Below are 16377 nucleotides of genomic sequence, written 5' to 3' on the forward strand. Positions count from 1 at the left end.
ATCCCCCTCTGTCCTCCATACCATGTTTTAGAACCTTTGATGGCTCCCCTCTGCCTACCAGATAAAGTCTAATCTCCCTAACATGCTATAAAATCCTTCCCAATTGGGCTCCAAATGCCTTCCTGCATTCACTTTCCTCCACTTACCCAAAGATACTGTTGGAAGACAATCTCTGTGGGTCTCTCACATTTCTGCATTTCATGCAAACAAAACACTGACAAATTTGGTTCCTGAGTATCTTTTCAAGAATATTTGTGTAGTGACCAGATTTGGGAAATAGACACAGTGACCCCGCTCCAGAGCAGAGGGAAAGTTCGTCTTCTTTCCAGTATAATAAAGATAGTATCTCCCTCAGACAAAAGTTGCTCAGCTTGGCTTGTAACCCTATGAATGATGAGGGTTCCTAATCTCCACGGTCCTCTGCTGTGACACGAGCCCACTGGCCCTCTCTGCACTGCCACAGAGGGACTTGGGGGACAAAAGAAATCACTGCAACAAAGCAGCTCAAGATTCTTGCTGGTAGTGAAAAATAAAATCCTTATTCTCTCACTTGGGGATCTTGTGTCTTCTGCCAGCCCCTAGGTAACTCTGGCAGGCTAGCTGTTCGCTTACATGTGACATAAAATCTCAAACCCTTCATGGTTCTGGAAAGGCCCCTGTATCAGCCAGAGTAAACTAAGTTATGCTGCAGTAGCCAACGACCCCAAATCCCAGGGGCTTACAACAGAGGTTTGTGTCTTGCTTATCCCCATGTCCTTTGCAGGTCAGCTGGTGGCTCTGCCTCCATCACCACTGGCCTCATTCCAGAACAACGAAGGCGAACAAAGCAACCACCCTCCAGAACATTGCAAGTAGCCAAAAGAAAACAGGAAGTAGCAAAAATACAGGCATCAGCTTTTAAATCTTCCACCTGGAAGTAACAGACATCCCCTCTGCTTACTTTCACTGGCCACATCCTCAAGCCTGGTGGGAAGTGCAAAGCTGCCACGTGCCCAGAGGCAAACAGAGATGGGCTATTCCTAAGCATACCTAATGACCAGCAGAGCCCTCTGGCTCCAGCCTCACCAAGTGACTGGGTACTATGCAAACCTGCCATATGCTCTCTCACGCCTACGTATCTGGACATGCAATTCCTCCTTCCCAAAATGTGCTGCTGCTCCTGGCTTCTTCACCCATTCCCACACTTCCTATGACTTTTTATTACCTGCTATTTTTCAGCAGCCAGATCAAACTTTACCTCATTTTTGGAGCCTTCCCTGACTACTGCTTGCCCTGAAAAATATCTTGCTTCCTATGCTTCCCTGGCACTCCGTACATAGTTCGACCGAGGTAATAACACACTGTTTCATACTTGTGCCTGAATTTGATCCTTTCCAGAAACCAAGATCTCTTGGAGATAGAGGATGGGCCCATGATTTTTTATTTACCTTTATGCAAACCTAACACCATTTTGATTAAAATATTTCAGAGGACTTTCACTAAGATTGAAGACAAAAACAAAATCCTTAACACACCTGCAAAGCCCACACAGTGTGGCCAGCTCCAGCCACTTCTGCCATGCTTACTACTTCCTTCTGCCTTCAAATGCCACATGTTTAACTCTGCCTGAAACCTGTTGTTCCCCACCCACTGCCTCACCTAATTAACCCCTCCTTATCCTTCAGATCTGAGCAGAAGCACCACTTACTCAGGGAAGTCTTCCTGCAACCTACCCCCAGCCTAGGTGAACTCCCCCAACTCTATGTTCTCATAGCACTGGGGACTTTATGGCACAACTAGCATTTTAGTTATTGGCATGACTATTTCACTGTGTTTTTCCCCACACTCAACCTTCAGATATAAGTTCATGAGGGCGTGAATCCCATCTATTTTTGCCCACTGCTGGATCTCTAGTACTTGACATACTGTCTGCCATGCAGTAGGACTCAATAAACATAGGGTGAGCAGATAAATGAATGAATGACTGAATATGAGATACTCAATGCATGTGTGTGGGGGTAAAGAATTCCAAGTAGAGGGGGCAACAGTTAAAAAGAAAAGGCACAAAAATTTTCATGTCTGAGGGACAAAATTTTTTATGAATGACAAGAATATAGGTGGGCAAACCATAAACTTCCAGTGTTTCCTCTCAGTTTAGAATCTGAATTATGAATGATCAGCTCAGCAGATGCTGGATTTCCAGGAGCTCTTAAGAAAATCATCTTATTTTCAACCTTTGTGTCTAAGTATAATTTATACCTAATTCTTTAAGTAAGCAGAGAGCATCCCAAGCCTCTCACTGGTATCATTACCCAACACATATATGGTGACTTACCATGTACAAAGCATTTTCCCTTACGCTGTCATATTTAACACTAAACAACCATAAGAATCATGATTAAAGTCATAGGATCTGACTTTGACATCTTTGCAGAACTTTTTAATATATTTTGAGAATAACAAGATAGCGGGTAAGGCAGCATAGAAACCTCCAAAAGGCAAGAAATGTGAATGGCAGAGGCACAGGGAGGGAGATGAGAAGATAAAGAATCAGAAGGAGTGGTACCAGGAGGGAGGGAATCACCTACATACAATGAAGGACAGCCCACACAGAGGACAGAACGCTGTGCCACCCCAGAGTCTTATGTTGAAGTCCTAACCCCCACTGTGATGGAATCAGGAGGTGGGGGCCTATGGGAGGTGACTGGGTTACAGGGTGGAGCCTTTACAAAAGGGATTAGCGCCCTTATAAAATGAACTCCAGAGAGCTCCCTCACACTCCTCCTGCCATGTAAGGGCACAGTGAGAAGCTGGCAGTTTGGAAGAGGGTCCTCAGAACCCAACCATGCTGGCACCCTGATCTTGGACTTCTAGCCTCCAGAACCATGGGAGATCATGTCCATTGGGTAAGCCACCCAGTCTATGGTAATTTGTTATATTTATATTAGCAGCCTGAGCTGACTAGGAGCCCACAAAAAAGAGAGCAGTGATCTTAGAACTTGGCTTCGATGGGCTGTAGGGAGTGGAGACACATAACTATGTAGGCTAGGAAATGAGTGGGAGTCTTTACAGGGGACGAGGCTCTGGGGCAAGGAAGGCATAGAGTCTATAGAGAGCCTATAGGGACCTGAACTGTCAACAGAACATAAAGGATATTTTCAGGTTTGTGTCATTAAAAGATTTAATATATGGGTAGATGAGAGTCAGACAGTTTTACTTACAGTAGTAAAATGGAGATTAGGTTAATAGGTCACAAAAAATGAAAATTAATTATTGTTTGCCTTTGCGATTCCATCAGTATCTGGGGTTGGTCTAGTTGGGGAAAGAAGCATCTTGAGCGTGGCATGGGTGGGGAGGGGTGAAAAGGAGAGGGTATGCCAGGATCTGAACAGGCCGCAAGCTGCAAAGAATGCAATAAATGCCCTACTCATTTCACTAAGATGCACGCCCTCCTCTCACGCTCCCGGGAGCTCGGAGCCACCTGTGGGGTCTTGAGTAGCCCCCGCAGAGGTCCACCCAGTCCTGGCTAGCTTCCAGGACTCGGTGTGCGCAGTCAGCAGGCCACCCTACTCATTTGCATTGCCAGCCCAGAGGACACCACCACTATCCACCTCATTGCCTGTGACAAAAATCTGGAAACTATTCTTGACTTTGTCTCTCTTTACTCCCCAAATCAAATTGATTCTGTGTTCTGATATGTCTCAAATCCACCTACCTCTTGCTACCCCCGAAACCACTGATGTAGCTCAGGATGCCCCCACTGAGGCACGGTCTAACTTCCTCCCTGCTCTGTCGGGCTCCCTTCCTATCTGGTTCTTGTTCCGCAAAACTGATCAAAGTCCCTCCGCTTCATTAACTCCCTTTCACCCTCAGGACAAAGTCCAAAGTTCCTAATATTACCGCCCTCAATACCCTTGATGAACCAGCCAGTGGTCACATCTCTGGCTTTGTCAAGGGCTTCCCACTGGGCATTTTCCAGCTCTGCTGAACTACTTGCAGTCCCCCGTGAGCACCCTGCTCTTTCTCACTCCTGGACTCAGAGAGAATGCTTCCCGCTTTTCCTTGGAATCCTCTTACTCTCACCTCTACTCACCCCCAGACCTCTCAGTCCTGATTAACTTGGTTAATTCCTATTCTTAAAATCTCAGCTGTGATTTCTCCTACTTCACAAAAACTTCCCCAACTCTTTCTAGGCTAGATAAGTGGCTCCAGCTATGAGCTCCCATAGCAACTTGTATTTGCCCCAATCAGCATATAATAATGTGTTGTAGATTTTGGTCTTTGTTTAGCTTATCTGCATCTCCTTCTAGACCAGTGGTTCTCTACTCTTTAAATTAGAATCACCAAGGGACCTTAAATAAATACAAATGTTAATTAAACAAGAACCTCTTGAGGTGGGTCTGGACATGAGTGTTTTGTATTCTCCCAAATAATTCTAGGATGTGACCACAAATGGGCACCACTGAGAAGACCATAATTCACTGAGCTCAGACAACATACAGGATTGGTCTTGGCTGCCCAGTGCCCTGCCCTGGAAATACCACCCAGTTTTCGTTACCTGTTCAAGTTCTGATCTCTCCACGTTGGTCTGCAGGGTGAAAGCTCTGCACGGTCGGCAAGGAGAAGAAGAGACGGGTCTTAGAGAGGAACCTTGCCCTGGGGAGGGCCCATGTCTGCCCCTAAGTGAGCATTAGTGGAAATCCATCTATTCAGTTCATTCTGGTACAAAATCACACAGCTGGAGTTGTGGGTACAGCCACAGGGGGTGAAACACCCATACACAACTCTGTCTTTGTAGGAAGGCTTTGATGTCAAACAGCAACTTATTTCCCTACAAGACAGGAGAGCAAATTTGGAAGGACAAATTGACTTTTCAGATCTCTTGAGGTTTCATTGTCTCTTCAGAGCAAGTACACAGATGGATAAACGGAGGGTCCCAAAGTCTGTGAGGGGCCCTCTCCTCAACCCACTCTAGAACAATGCGGAACAGAAATCAGTAGGTGACTTGCCAAGCACCATCAGCTTCATAGTGGAAGGCAGAGACCTAGGCCCTAAACTTACTGCCCCCTAGAGCAGGGGTCCCCCCACTCTCCCACCCTATTTCCTCGTGTTGATGGAGATGCATTTACAGGGAGGAATCTGTGCAGGAAGACTGCAGAGGATGATTTTGCACCTGAGTGACTCTTTTCATTAAAACGGGCTCATGTTAATTCCCATTAAGAGAAGGAAGGGCCCTGCGGAATTCTGTCAGAGAATCTGGGGCCCTCGTTAGCAAAGGGAGACAGACATCTATGCCCACAAGGCACTGACTGATCTGGCCCATCCACTCCGCTGGGTGCCATGGTGAGAAACCTCAGGCCAGCGGTTTTGACAGAGGCTGGGCGAGGAGGTGGGGCCCAAGGCTGTACTTACTACCAGATGTTAGAGGGCAGAACGGCTTTGGCAACACGCAGACCTACGTTCATACCTGGCTGGCTGTACCACTCAGCAGCTCTGGACCATGAGCCTGTAAAGATGAATCCAGACTATTTACCACTCGACGATATTAGCGCAGACTATTGTGCTTATGAGGAATCCACTTGGCAGCTGCACTGAAAAGCCCTCATCCTAAAGGGCAACAAGAATCGGAGAAGAACCCAGTGACCGGGGGAAACTGCAAGTGAAGCTGAATTTAATTTCTCTCTCTCTGTTGTTTGCGGTGCTCAACAGTCCTGCTTTGCTGATGTCTCAGAGCAGGTTAATGACCCTCTGCGGACTGTTCCCTGCCTAGCGACAGGCAGGGGCTCTATCCAAAGTCTCCTGCCGACTAGGTGGCCCCCAGGCTGTTGCTGTGGTTCGTGGCGCCCACATGCAGGGACCAGGGCATCCACACTCATTTCCGGCCCGCCTGCCCCCACAGGCAACGGCTCCTGGCAAAGGGGAACCCACTGCTGCTGAGAATCACCTCAAGAGCCGACTACATTTGGATTCCCATTCTGAGCAGGAAGGCCCTGAGTGTTCCGCCCCTCCTGCTCCACTGCTGACAGTGAGGCTGGCAGGCGCGGGGCGGGGATTGAGCCCCGAATCCCGAAGCCATCAGAAAAGAGGTGGTGCCTTTAAGATTAAGATGGTGGGCAACCATCCATCTTCCCTAAACACAGACTTGCCTTGTTCTTCCATTTCTGGCTGAGTGATAAAAACGTTAAATGTCATTTCCTGTATCAGTGGTTAACCACTAGACGCTGGATCAGAGATTTACCAGAAGTGCTGAAGTTAAGGGAAAAAAAAAAAACCTGCTGTTTTCAATAACCCTTTCTTGTACCCTGTGGGAACTATTTAACCTTTCTTGGGGGAGAGGCGTGAGGGGGCTGCTGGATTTGGCCTGAGCAATAAACTGAGGCTTAGATTTGCCAGAGACTTTCTTATGCTTCATACAGGAAGGGAAGAGAGGCGAATCCAACCGTCCCGCTTCCCGCCCCAGTGAGTGAGCATGTGTGCAGGGGAGGCGGAAGTGAACACCTCCCACACGCTCTTTGCCCACCACTCTCTAGGATAACCGCGGCGGTAAGGTTTTATTGGCCCAGCGTTGTCCCAGGGGGCTGTGGCTCTGGCCGTTTTACTCCCCTGCTTCCTGCAGCACTCAGCGTCCCGCAGGGACAAGGGGCACCCTGGGGAAGCGCAGTGCCCCCGGAGCTTCTGCGTAGGAGTAGTTGTGTCTACTTGGATTTCTCCATTAATTAATTAAACGCTCAGGACAGTAAAGTCAGGGAGGCTTGGCTCAGCCCTGCTGAGATCTGGCCAGACTGACTGCAGCCTTTGCACAGAACGTTGCCGGTGGCCCCGCTCCTCTGCCATGTACTTTCTGCTCTGAGGTGACCTCCACGGGACAATGCCACACAAAGCTTCCCTGGGCCCCTCCCTGCTGCCTCCAGGCCCCACACACCTCTCTCAGGCTGGGCAGATAAGACTTGAGAACTACACTTTGTTCCAGCAATTGCATTTCCTACCTAACCGCTTAGAATGCTGTGTGCATACACCCAGCTCTCCCAGCACCTCATGCACACCTAGAATGAAGAACAGTCCCGGTGTGCCTGGGACTACAGGGGTGCACAGGAGGCAGAAACTGGGAAAGTCCCTGGCAAACTGCAGTGAGCCAGTCACCCCAACAGAACTGTGTGACAGGCGAATATGCGCTTCTACCTTGAATGTGAACCTAAATGTTTATAAAGGATCCAGCCAGGTCAAAGTAAGGAGGGCACCTCATGGTGCAAGTGTTCCTTGGGGAGAATGGAAATCATCACTGTGTCCTGCTACTCGTAGCACATCCCTAGAAGTCATCCTCTCCTAATTCAGCAGTTAGCAATGGAAATCTGAAATCAGTGTCAAAACTGGAAAGGAAAAGATTGTGGGGGAAATATATCCCACCAAGTTTCTTGCAGTTCCGCCGATGAACTCAAACCCATGTTCCTCCTTGCATTCCTGGTAACACCCCCATCAGCCCCCGAGGACCCCGACAGAAGCAAAGCACTGTTGCCTCGCTCTGCCTGTCCCACTCTCCAATTGATCAGCCGGCCCGGCCACACCTTCCTGCCACCAGTTGTCTCTCCTCTCCACTCTCCCTGCTCCTGCCTAGCACAGCGCCCCAGGCCCTCAGCGAACACCTCCATCCTCTCCAACCTTGATTTCATCTGCTCCCTGACCTGGTCAATGCCTCCTCCCCTTTTTTAAAACTAAATTTAAGAAACACGTATTGAGTACCTGCATCAGAAGGATGCCATCAGTGCCACTCACCTAGATTTCATATGACTCTGGACATTCCTCATGGTCCCCTTTTGAATAAGAACATCCCTGATGTCTTCTTGACTGAGAAAATCTCCCTGACATTGGCTGGCAGAGCCGAGGACTTCCTCCCAGCGTCCTGCTTCACACTAACCTTTAGCTGTCACCACTGCTAGGGTAATTGGTTTGTATTTCCATCTTGCCTACTCGCTGTGAATTCCTGGTGCCTCATTCATCTTATTTCCCCAGCATTGATCCTAGACCTTGACAGATAATTAAATAAGTATGGAAAATGAGATGGCATGGAGATAAGAAGAAAATATTGACTGGGTGCTATGGTACTTAGATGGGTCTATAGCCATTTGAACATATAAAATTCAAAGGCTATTGACCGTGGCTAGATCAACCTGGTAGTCTCCATTACAGAACTGAAGTTTTCTGCCTTGGGCCCCATCATGACAAACATTTTTATAATCATCCTAGATGAAGATATAAAAGATAAAAAACAGATTTGCAGAAAAGCCAAAGCTGGGGAGCATCACTAATATGTAGGGTATGAGAACTAATGTTGCAAAATTATCTCGAACTACTAGCTCAATAGACCAAAACTAAGAAGATAAAAATGCATGCTAATAAATACACATGCTACATTCATAGTAGCACTATGCACTAGAACAATGAGACCTAGTTTAGCAACAGTTCATATGAAAATATTCTAGCAGTCCTCAGTCTTTGAGCTAGAAGAAAGCCCAGCGACCACCCAGTATAGAGGATCCCCAGCTTCTCTTAAACAGAACATTTTCAGCCATCAGAATTTCACACAGAGGCCAAGTAAAGAAATTTTTAAAAGGTACTGCTCTATTCAGGAGGACAGCAAAGACAAGTCAACCCCCCACAACTCATCCCTCACCAACCTTCTGAAGACCACTCAGGTACCTTCCCAAATTCCTGGGGCTTTTCTGAGCGCTGCTTGGAAGCAGCAGAGCTGAATCCATCTCTTTGCTCTATCAAGCATACACCGCTAGCGTCAGAACTCCTTCAATCCCTTATCCAACTTGATTTCTTTGTTTTGCCTTTATTTATTGTTTCTGTCCCTCCCTGGCACATTATTTCACATTTGACTGTACAGCACCTGTGCCCGCCCTGGGGTGTGCCCCCAGTGCATGGTACATAGTGGGAGCTCAATAAATACTTATTGGGAAAATGAGTGAAAGAACTGGAAAAGAACCAGATGTCTTGACTCCCAACCCAGTATTGCTCTGCCAATAGTGTGAATGCCCCAAATAACAACACAAGGTAAGCTCACATGAGGCTGCATGAGAAGACGACTGCTGTCCTAAGTAAGGATGCAATGAATGGTCCCACTGTACTCTGCATCGTTCAGGCCATTTCTGGAATACTGTGTAACTCCTGGAAGCTACATAAAAGGAAAGCAATTGGTTGTAGGGGTGAGATTAAATAATATTTTTGAGGACTAACTATGTGCCAGACATATAACACATTTATCTCATTTAATCATCACAATTATGCTATAAAGTAATTATATTCCTTTTATAGCTGAGGAAACTGAGACTCAGAGAGTAGAAGTAATTTCTCCAAAGTCACACAGCTAAAGAGCCAGGATTCAAACCCCTGGCAAACCTTGTGTTCCTCCTATTACATCAAGATACCTCTTGGAAGGTATCCCCCAAAGGCAGAGAATGGAGGGTCTAGAAATAATGGCAAGTGACATATTCAGCCTGGAGAAGCCCAGGCATGTTCTGAGGGGCTGGGGGAGTTGAGGGGAATATGACAGTGGTCATCAAAGAGAGAGGAGCTCTTTTTGAGGGGGAAGTACTAAGACTCCACATTGCTTAACAGGTGAGGTGGAGAGGAGATTCCCGGCTGAGTAGGAAACTAGTTCAAACAGCTCTAAAATCTGCACGCTTGGGACTGGCCACTGCTTTTGGGGTGGAGACAGTGCCTGGTGTCCTTGACACACACTTGCGCCTCCCCTCTAGCCCTGTATCCTACATGCCATAGGTTCTCAAAAGCTCCTTTTTATTTTCCATGGACAGTGGATGCTGACAGTAGCATGGTACGAGTTGCGCACAAGCTGTGGTTGAAATCATTTTCACAGCTGCTTAGCTTTCATGGTTACAGAAACAACCCCAGATGAAGCAGCTCGTCCCACAGTAAACAGTCAATGGGGATGAGGCAGGGGCAATCACAGAGGAAGGCTGGGGTCCGAGTTGGGCCCTGGTGCCCTGGGGCTGGGAGGAGTTGGCCAGCAGGTCCCCTCTCCCCGCCCGGGCCCTTCTCCAGGCTGCGGGAACAGACCTTCCCAGACTTGGGTCTCCTGATCTGCCCCAACACACGAAGTCGAAGAGCAGAAGAGTGACCTCAGGAGGAAATGGCCTTTCTCCTCCTGAGAGTCTCCTCTGTTCAGGACCCTTCACGGAGGCTGCTCCTTGTCTTGAGCCTCCTAGAAATTCTGCCATAAGCCTGAGCTTTTCAGGACCTGAAGGCAACTACAGTATGCTGGCTCAAGTCTTGGTGAATCCAAATGTAATTATAATGACTGAGAAACAGTTTTCTGTTCCAGGTCCAGAGTCACCTTCCTCCGTTCTTCCTGTCCCCCTACTGAGGCATCTTCCATGAGAGCACAGGGCTTTAAGCTCCCCACCCCTCTGGCCTGATCCAACCTCAAGAGCTAGAGGCAGGAACAGACAGCAAATTCACAAAGAGAACTGATGCTGAAAGGGGAGGTGGGAAGACCCCAGAGGCGAGTGCCATAACCTGTCCAGAATGCGGAAGCTACGAGGACTTTCCAGAGCCACTCCATCAGGGACTGGCAAACTTTCTGTAAAGAGAAAATACTTTTGACTTTGCAGACCACGTGTGGTCTCTGTCACGACCATTCAACTCAGCCATGGAGCCCAAGAGCAGCCATAGACAATGTGTGAAAGAATGGAATTAGCTGTATTCTGATAAAGCTTTATGGACACCAACATTTGAATTTCATAGAATTTTCACATGTCAGGAAGATGTCATTTACTAAAATTTCTTTTTCAATCATTTAAAAATGCAAAAGCCACTCTTGTTTAACCTGCTGTACAAAAAGAGGCAGCAGGCTGGATTTAGCCACTGTTTGTCAATCCCTGATCTAGTCCAAGCCCCTCCTAACACACGACTGACAGGGTAGCAGGGAATCCACATATTTAATTCTCATACTGTACTCTTTCCCCTGCAAAGCCATCTTTCAGCTGCCCCCATTCCCTGAGCACCAAGTGCCTCTACTGCAAGCAGAGCAGTCTGGTCCAAGCCCTGCCACCTGCCACAGCTCTGGACGGGACATACTCCATCTCTGTCCCGTTTCTACACCCACTCATGGGATGGCCTGGAGCAGGGGGACTGCCCTGTCTGGACCCTAACAGAAATGCAAGCATAGGAACTCAACCTGGTGAACTCGGAGAGCACGCCCTTTGCCAATTGTCCTGCCTTCCCACCTCACAGCTCAGCTCCCAGCCTGCTCTGCTCCTGGGACATTTCAGTACTGGCACACCCTGCTGCCCTCACCAGCAGCCATCCTTAAAGCAACCCTGAGTTCTGATGTCACCAAATGATAATGACTTCTGGGCAGGAAAACCAGAAATGGAGGCAGATGAAGTGTCTATTTTCGTGCAGATGAAGTTGTGGGAGGATACATGATTCATGTGTTAAGTGCTTTCTCAAGAGCATGTTTCTATCATTTTCTGGAAGACAGAAAGTCAGCTTCCCCTGGGGTGACTGGTGAGAATGATGTTTGGGGTTTTTTTGGGGTTTTGTTTAAAAGAGGGGTTTGATTTGGGTTTTGTTGATGTTGTTTGGTTTCTTCATTTTTGTTTTGTTGTAACTTGTTTTAGTTAGTTTGAGATGGAGGATAAGGAGAGAAAGGGTTTTTTTTGTAAGAAAAAAGCAGAGCCCATGTACAAGGGCCTCCAGATGATACAAAGAAGGTCAAGGTGGGTTCAAAGTCACACAGTCAGATACCTGGGGACCTGACAAACAGCAGATGCCTTTGTTAGAAAATTAGCAACCGTCTGACATCTGGGTCTCGTGTGAACACCATCCAAAGATAAGGAAGGGAAGAGCCTTGGCACGGACTTCCAAGCAGGCTTGGAGCCCCAGGCCTGTCCCCGCCATCCCTTGACAGAATGTGGCCACTCTGCTCCAGAGCAGTTCCCTCTAGTCACGCCAGGGCACTGGTGGCCAAGAGCAGACGCAGGCAGGGCCCAGCCCAGAGCTGTGCTCAGTACTGGTTCCCTCGGCTGCTCTCCCCCACGGTATCCAACCCCCAAAGCAGGTGGATACTGTGAATTAGGGTTTCAGGTCAGTGGACCTTCTCAGGAAGCTCTGGGGACCTCTGGGGACTCGAGTAGAAGCCACTCCAAAGGACTCTACTGAACCCTGTTTTCTCCTTAGCTAACAGTATGCCGGCAAGAGTTTACTATCTAGAAAAAAAGGCTCTGCTTTGTAACATTTGCCAGTCCCCATAGAACACCCACCTTGGCCAATTTCAAGTTGTCAGTGTGATATCCACTGGCTCACAAAAATCCTGAGAATTCACAGTTCAGCTCCCCTATGATGGAGCAGGCCAGCTCCAGTCACCACGGCGCTGCGCCCTTTGGAACTCAAGGAGAAGGCAGGAATCAGAACAATCTGCTCAGACGTCAGAATGACCTGTGCTCCCCTGAGGAAGTCCCATACTTCCTGAGGCTGAGCTGGGGAAGCCTAGGTGGGCAGGAGGGAGGGGCAGGGGCTGGCTGACGAGAAGCCCTAAAATGCCCACAGGCAATGCAGGCGGGAGGAAGGGGGAGCAGGGATAAGTGCTAGAAGCTGCAGAGGCACCAAACTTCTGTATGTCCACAAAAAACACCAAACTGTGAGGGATTTCACCGGCTCCTCTCCCTCTTTCCCGAGTGTCCCTGTCTCAGTCCATCTCTTTCCAGGGAAAACCTTACTAAAGGATGTAGGAAGCAGCAATCCCGTAGCCCTGAAAAGAGGTGCCTTGTGTTTAAAACATGCTAAAGATGGTGGCTGACCTGGAGGAGTCTGTCTGTCCCCTGAACACAGAGGGCGGCTCTGGCCAGCAGGCTGGCCCGGTGGCACTAAGGCTGGAGCCACGCGCCTGCCTCCTGCTGCGGCTCCCCTCACCCAGCTCCCCAGACTCCCTCCCCAGGAGTCCCACCTCACTGGTGAGAACCTCACCTCCTCCTGCCTTCATTTCCCTATCGTCCACGCAAACTCCTTTATTAAATGTACCTAGAGATTTATGGATGGACTGCTCGTGGGCAGTTTCAGTTTGGCGGGCATTCTGGGAATAGGGCCGGGCGGCAACTCACTTACAAAGGTCTTCATTCAGTGTTCTCTCCGCTCCCGACACCTGACACACACAAAGAACCCCTGACGGCCAGCGTTGCTGTCCTCTGCTTTCAGAACCTGCTCACCTGTCCAGAGACGCTCACACAATCCTCCGCGCTCCCTCGACGCCCTTCCTGGAGACAGGAGCCTTGGGTTCTGTTCCTCCCTCTGCCCCTAATTACCTTAACACCCATTTAACCTCTTTACACTATACTTTCCTTATCTGTTACATAAAATATGGTTGAACTTTAAAATAATAAAATTCCATATACAAATATTATAGAAACGATTTGTGTGAAACTTTAAATGTGACCAAGTAGTTTGGTCATTACTTAAGCATCACACAACAATATAAGCAGCAACATTAGACATAATGTTGTGTAAGTGACATCAGCAGTAATAGTAGATAATAGTAGGGAACTGAGGCTGAGAGAGAGGTTGGGAACATACCCGAGGTTATAGGGCTCAGAGGCAACCCCAGTGCCCTCGAGCTCATGCCTCTGATGGCCAGTGCTCCATGCAGACTGCAGAGGGCAAGAGGCTACAATGGGGACCCCACTGCAGAGCCCCAGAGTGTGACCCAGCTTCCCGGCTGACATCCACGTCCCTTGGCTCATCAGTTTAACCCATCACTTGGCATTCAGACTGACTCCCATCCCCAAGTGAGGTGACTATTGTGAGTATGGGCAAAACCGGAGGAGAAAACTAGGGTCGCCCTTAGCAGAGGAGGTGACTGGGGGAAGTTTGCCTTCAGTGAGTCTTGCCAATGCCTGCCACAATCACATGTCTATTCTTTTGGCACCTAACACTCGTCATTGTCTTAATATTGTCCCAGCTCCTCCAAAACGAAACACTGTAATCAAAAAGCTGTATAATCTATTCCCTCTCTACCTCCTGCAATGAACCTGCTGCTGCCACCCCACACTCCACAAAAAGGTGGAGGCAGCTCCCTCACTTGACCTATATATTCCTCCACTTCTCTACACACAGTTCTCATCCTTCTGTCCCATGCTGCCCTCTCTACCTCAGGGCAGACTTTTCTCAGTCCTTTATTTTCATAATCATTCTTTATCACTGTCTATTGTATGTCCTGGGTGCCAGGCATGCCCACCACCCTCCACCAAGGAGGTTAAGGCAAGAGGAAGGAATACAAAGAAGCATAAATTACTATCATTTACATAGACATTTGTAAAAATGACAGCCTTCCAAAGCCCTCACTGAATTATGAGAACAGTCTAATGAAGGAGGTACCATTATACTCATGTTTACAGATGAGGACACCATGGCTCAAAGGCTATCCATCATTCAGCTATCAAGCAGAAGAGCCAGAATGGGAATCCATGTTCAGGACTCCAAGGGCAGCGGCATGAGCAGGGCCCTCCCAAGAAATTATCTGTTAAGAACCTCCAGGAATCTTTGCTTTCCAGCAGCGGTGTCTTATGACCAGAGCCTACGCACCCGCCCACAGTGCTCTGAGGGGCGCTTACCAACATTCACTGAGGCAATCACACAGAAGACCCGGTCGGTCTCAGATGCTGAAGTCTCCTACTTTACCGATCAGGCAGTCACCAGGCCTGCTGTCCATAAAACCAACCATCCACATAAACAAAGGAATCCCAATCCACGGGTCTGGAGACTGAAAACGATGAAGTTCCTAAATTTAGGAAAATTCTGAATCAGAAATGGGGGCATAGAACTATTTGTATAACCTTATACACCAAATATATGTATGTATCGCATATAATCATGTATGTCTAAGTCTCAGCTTTCATCCAAATAACATAAGGAACTGGACATAGTAAGAGATTCTCTTATACTGACCAGACTGGTAACAGCAATCATGCAGTACCTTCTGAAGTCCCCTGTGGTCTGAGACCTGTGATAGACGATGTGATTTTCAATGCATTATGGGTGCACCCAAAGTATAGATTTGAAGACCTTCCTAGAAATGAGTAAGAAGTGTGAAGTAAGTTCAGATCACCAGATAAATTTATTTTAGAGACTTTATCATGAAAAAGCGATCAGGATACTACAGAAACTTCTTGGTGATTCCATTGGGCAGGTCAAATCTAAAGACCCTGCTCTTAAATACATCACAATTTAGTTATTAGTGAGATGTGATGAGGTAGTGACCCTCTTGGTAGGGCCAATAATGGTTGACCATTATGGGGTTTAGATCAGGAAATGTGAAATTGAACTGTTTAAGCCTCACGTGTTTCCCTACACTTTTTATATAGGTCAAAGACCTGCAAAAGATGAAGCTCAAGAAATAATTTGAGTGTAATGTGAAATCAAACACTCAGGCAGGGAAAATAAAACCGAATAAAACTGTAACTGCCTGGTATGCTGTCTTTGCTGGAGAAAAGAGAGACGGACTGCCCAGAACAAGTCATAAAAACATGTAGCCTGGCCAGCTGGGCTGGCTTCCAGGGTGCAAACTGAAAGGTGAGCTGGTAACATCTGTTCAAATGGATTCAAGGAAGCTACCTGGAGCCGGAAGGGAAAGGGGGTTAGTAGAGCTTTAGGGAGAAATGGGGGAAATAAAGGAGATGGATTTCCACTGGTGGTGGGAAAAAAAGGAAAGGAAAAGAAAGAAGGCAGGTGCTGAAGAAGGGACCTACGAGCTTCTACTGAGAAGAGGACCTAAGTGGATAAGACTTACCCCGGGGGAAAGTTCTAGTAAGTGAACAAAGGAAATAGAGGAGGAAGAGCTATTAAAAGTGAAAGAAAAGAGCATGGCCAGCTCCGTGGATGGATCCCAAGTCCTGAAGGAATGGGCGGAAACTAGGAGGCAAAGGAAAAGAAACTTAAAAGAAGTCTTCAAAGACTAACTAAATCCACAAGAAGAGAATAGAGAATAATTCAAAGTAGAAGCATGAAATTACACTGTCTTGCCTGAGGTTTTCAGCCCCAGCAAGTTCACTCTGGATTCGGTGACAATGAAAAATGACAGGGGAACGTTTGGGAGCTTTATTCTCACCATGGTGGTAGAGTGCTGGCATCACATCTACCTCCTGGGCAGTCTGCATGCAGCAAGCCCCACATCTGCCTCCTGGGCAGTCTGCATGCAGCAAGCCCGTCTCCGGGTCTCCATCTCCACCTCCGCCTCTGCCTCCTGACTCTTGGCCACGGCAGCCCCAGAGCCCTGGGCGGAGCTCTTTATATAGAGAGTCAGTGATAGCTCATTGCCCACACGTGTGCAAGCCTGCACCTGCAAGCACTGCCCGGGCACAGTGGGCAAGCAGACCAGGGCCAGGT

The 16377-nt window shown here is 48.0% G+C and overlaps 1 long non-coding RNA gene across 1 annotated transcript; it reads right to left on the reverse strand.

The window, feature by feature from the left end:
- Window positions 1-4705: 4705 nt before the first annotated feature.
- Window positions 4706-14769, reverse strand: LOC140846365 (uncharacterized). Its single transcript, XR_012125383.1, has 4 exons — window positions 12264-14769; window positions 9044-9154; window positions 5447-5586; window positions 4706-4810 (listed from the first exon to the last, which is right to left on the reverse strand). It is a non-coding gene; the product is annotated as an uncharacterized lncRNA (long non-coding RNA).
- Between the last annotated feature and the right edge of the window lie 1608 nt (window positions 14770-16377).

The sequence above is a fragment of the Manis javanica genome, chromosome 15 (assembly GCF_040802235.1).
Source record: "Manis javanica isolate MJ-LG chromosome 15, MJ_LKY, whole genome shotgun sequence".
In the NCBI taxonomy this organism is placed as follows: domain Eukaryota; kingdom Metazoa; phylum Chordata; class Mammalia; order Pholidota; family Manidae; genus Manis; species Manis javanica.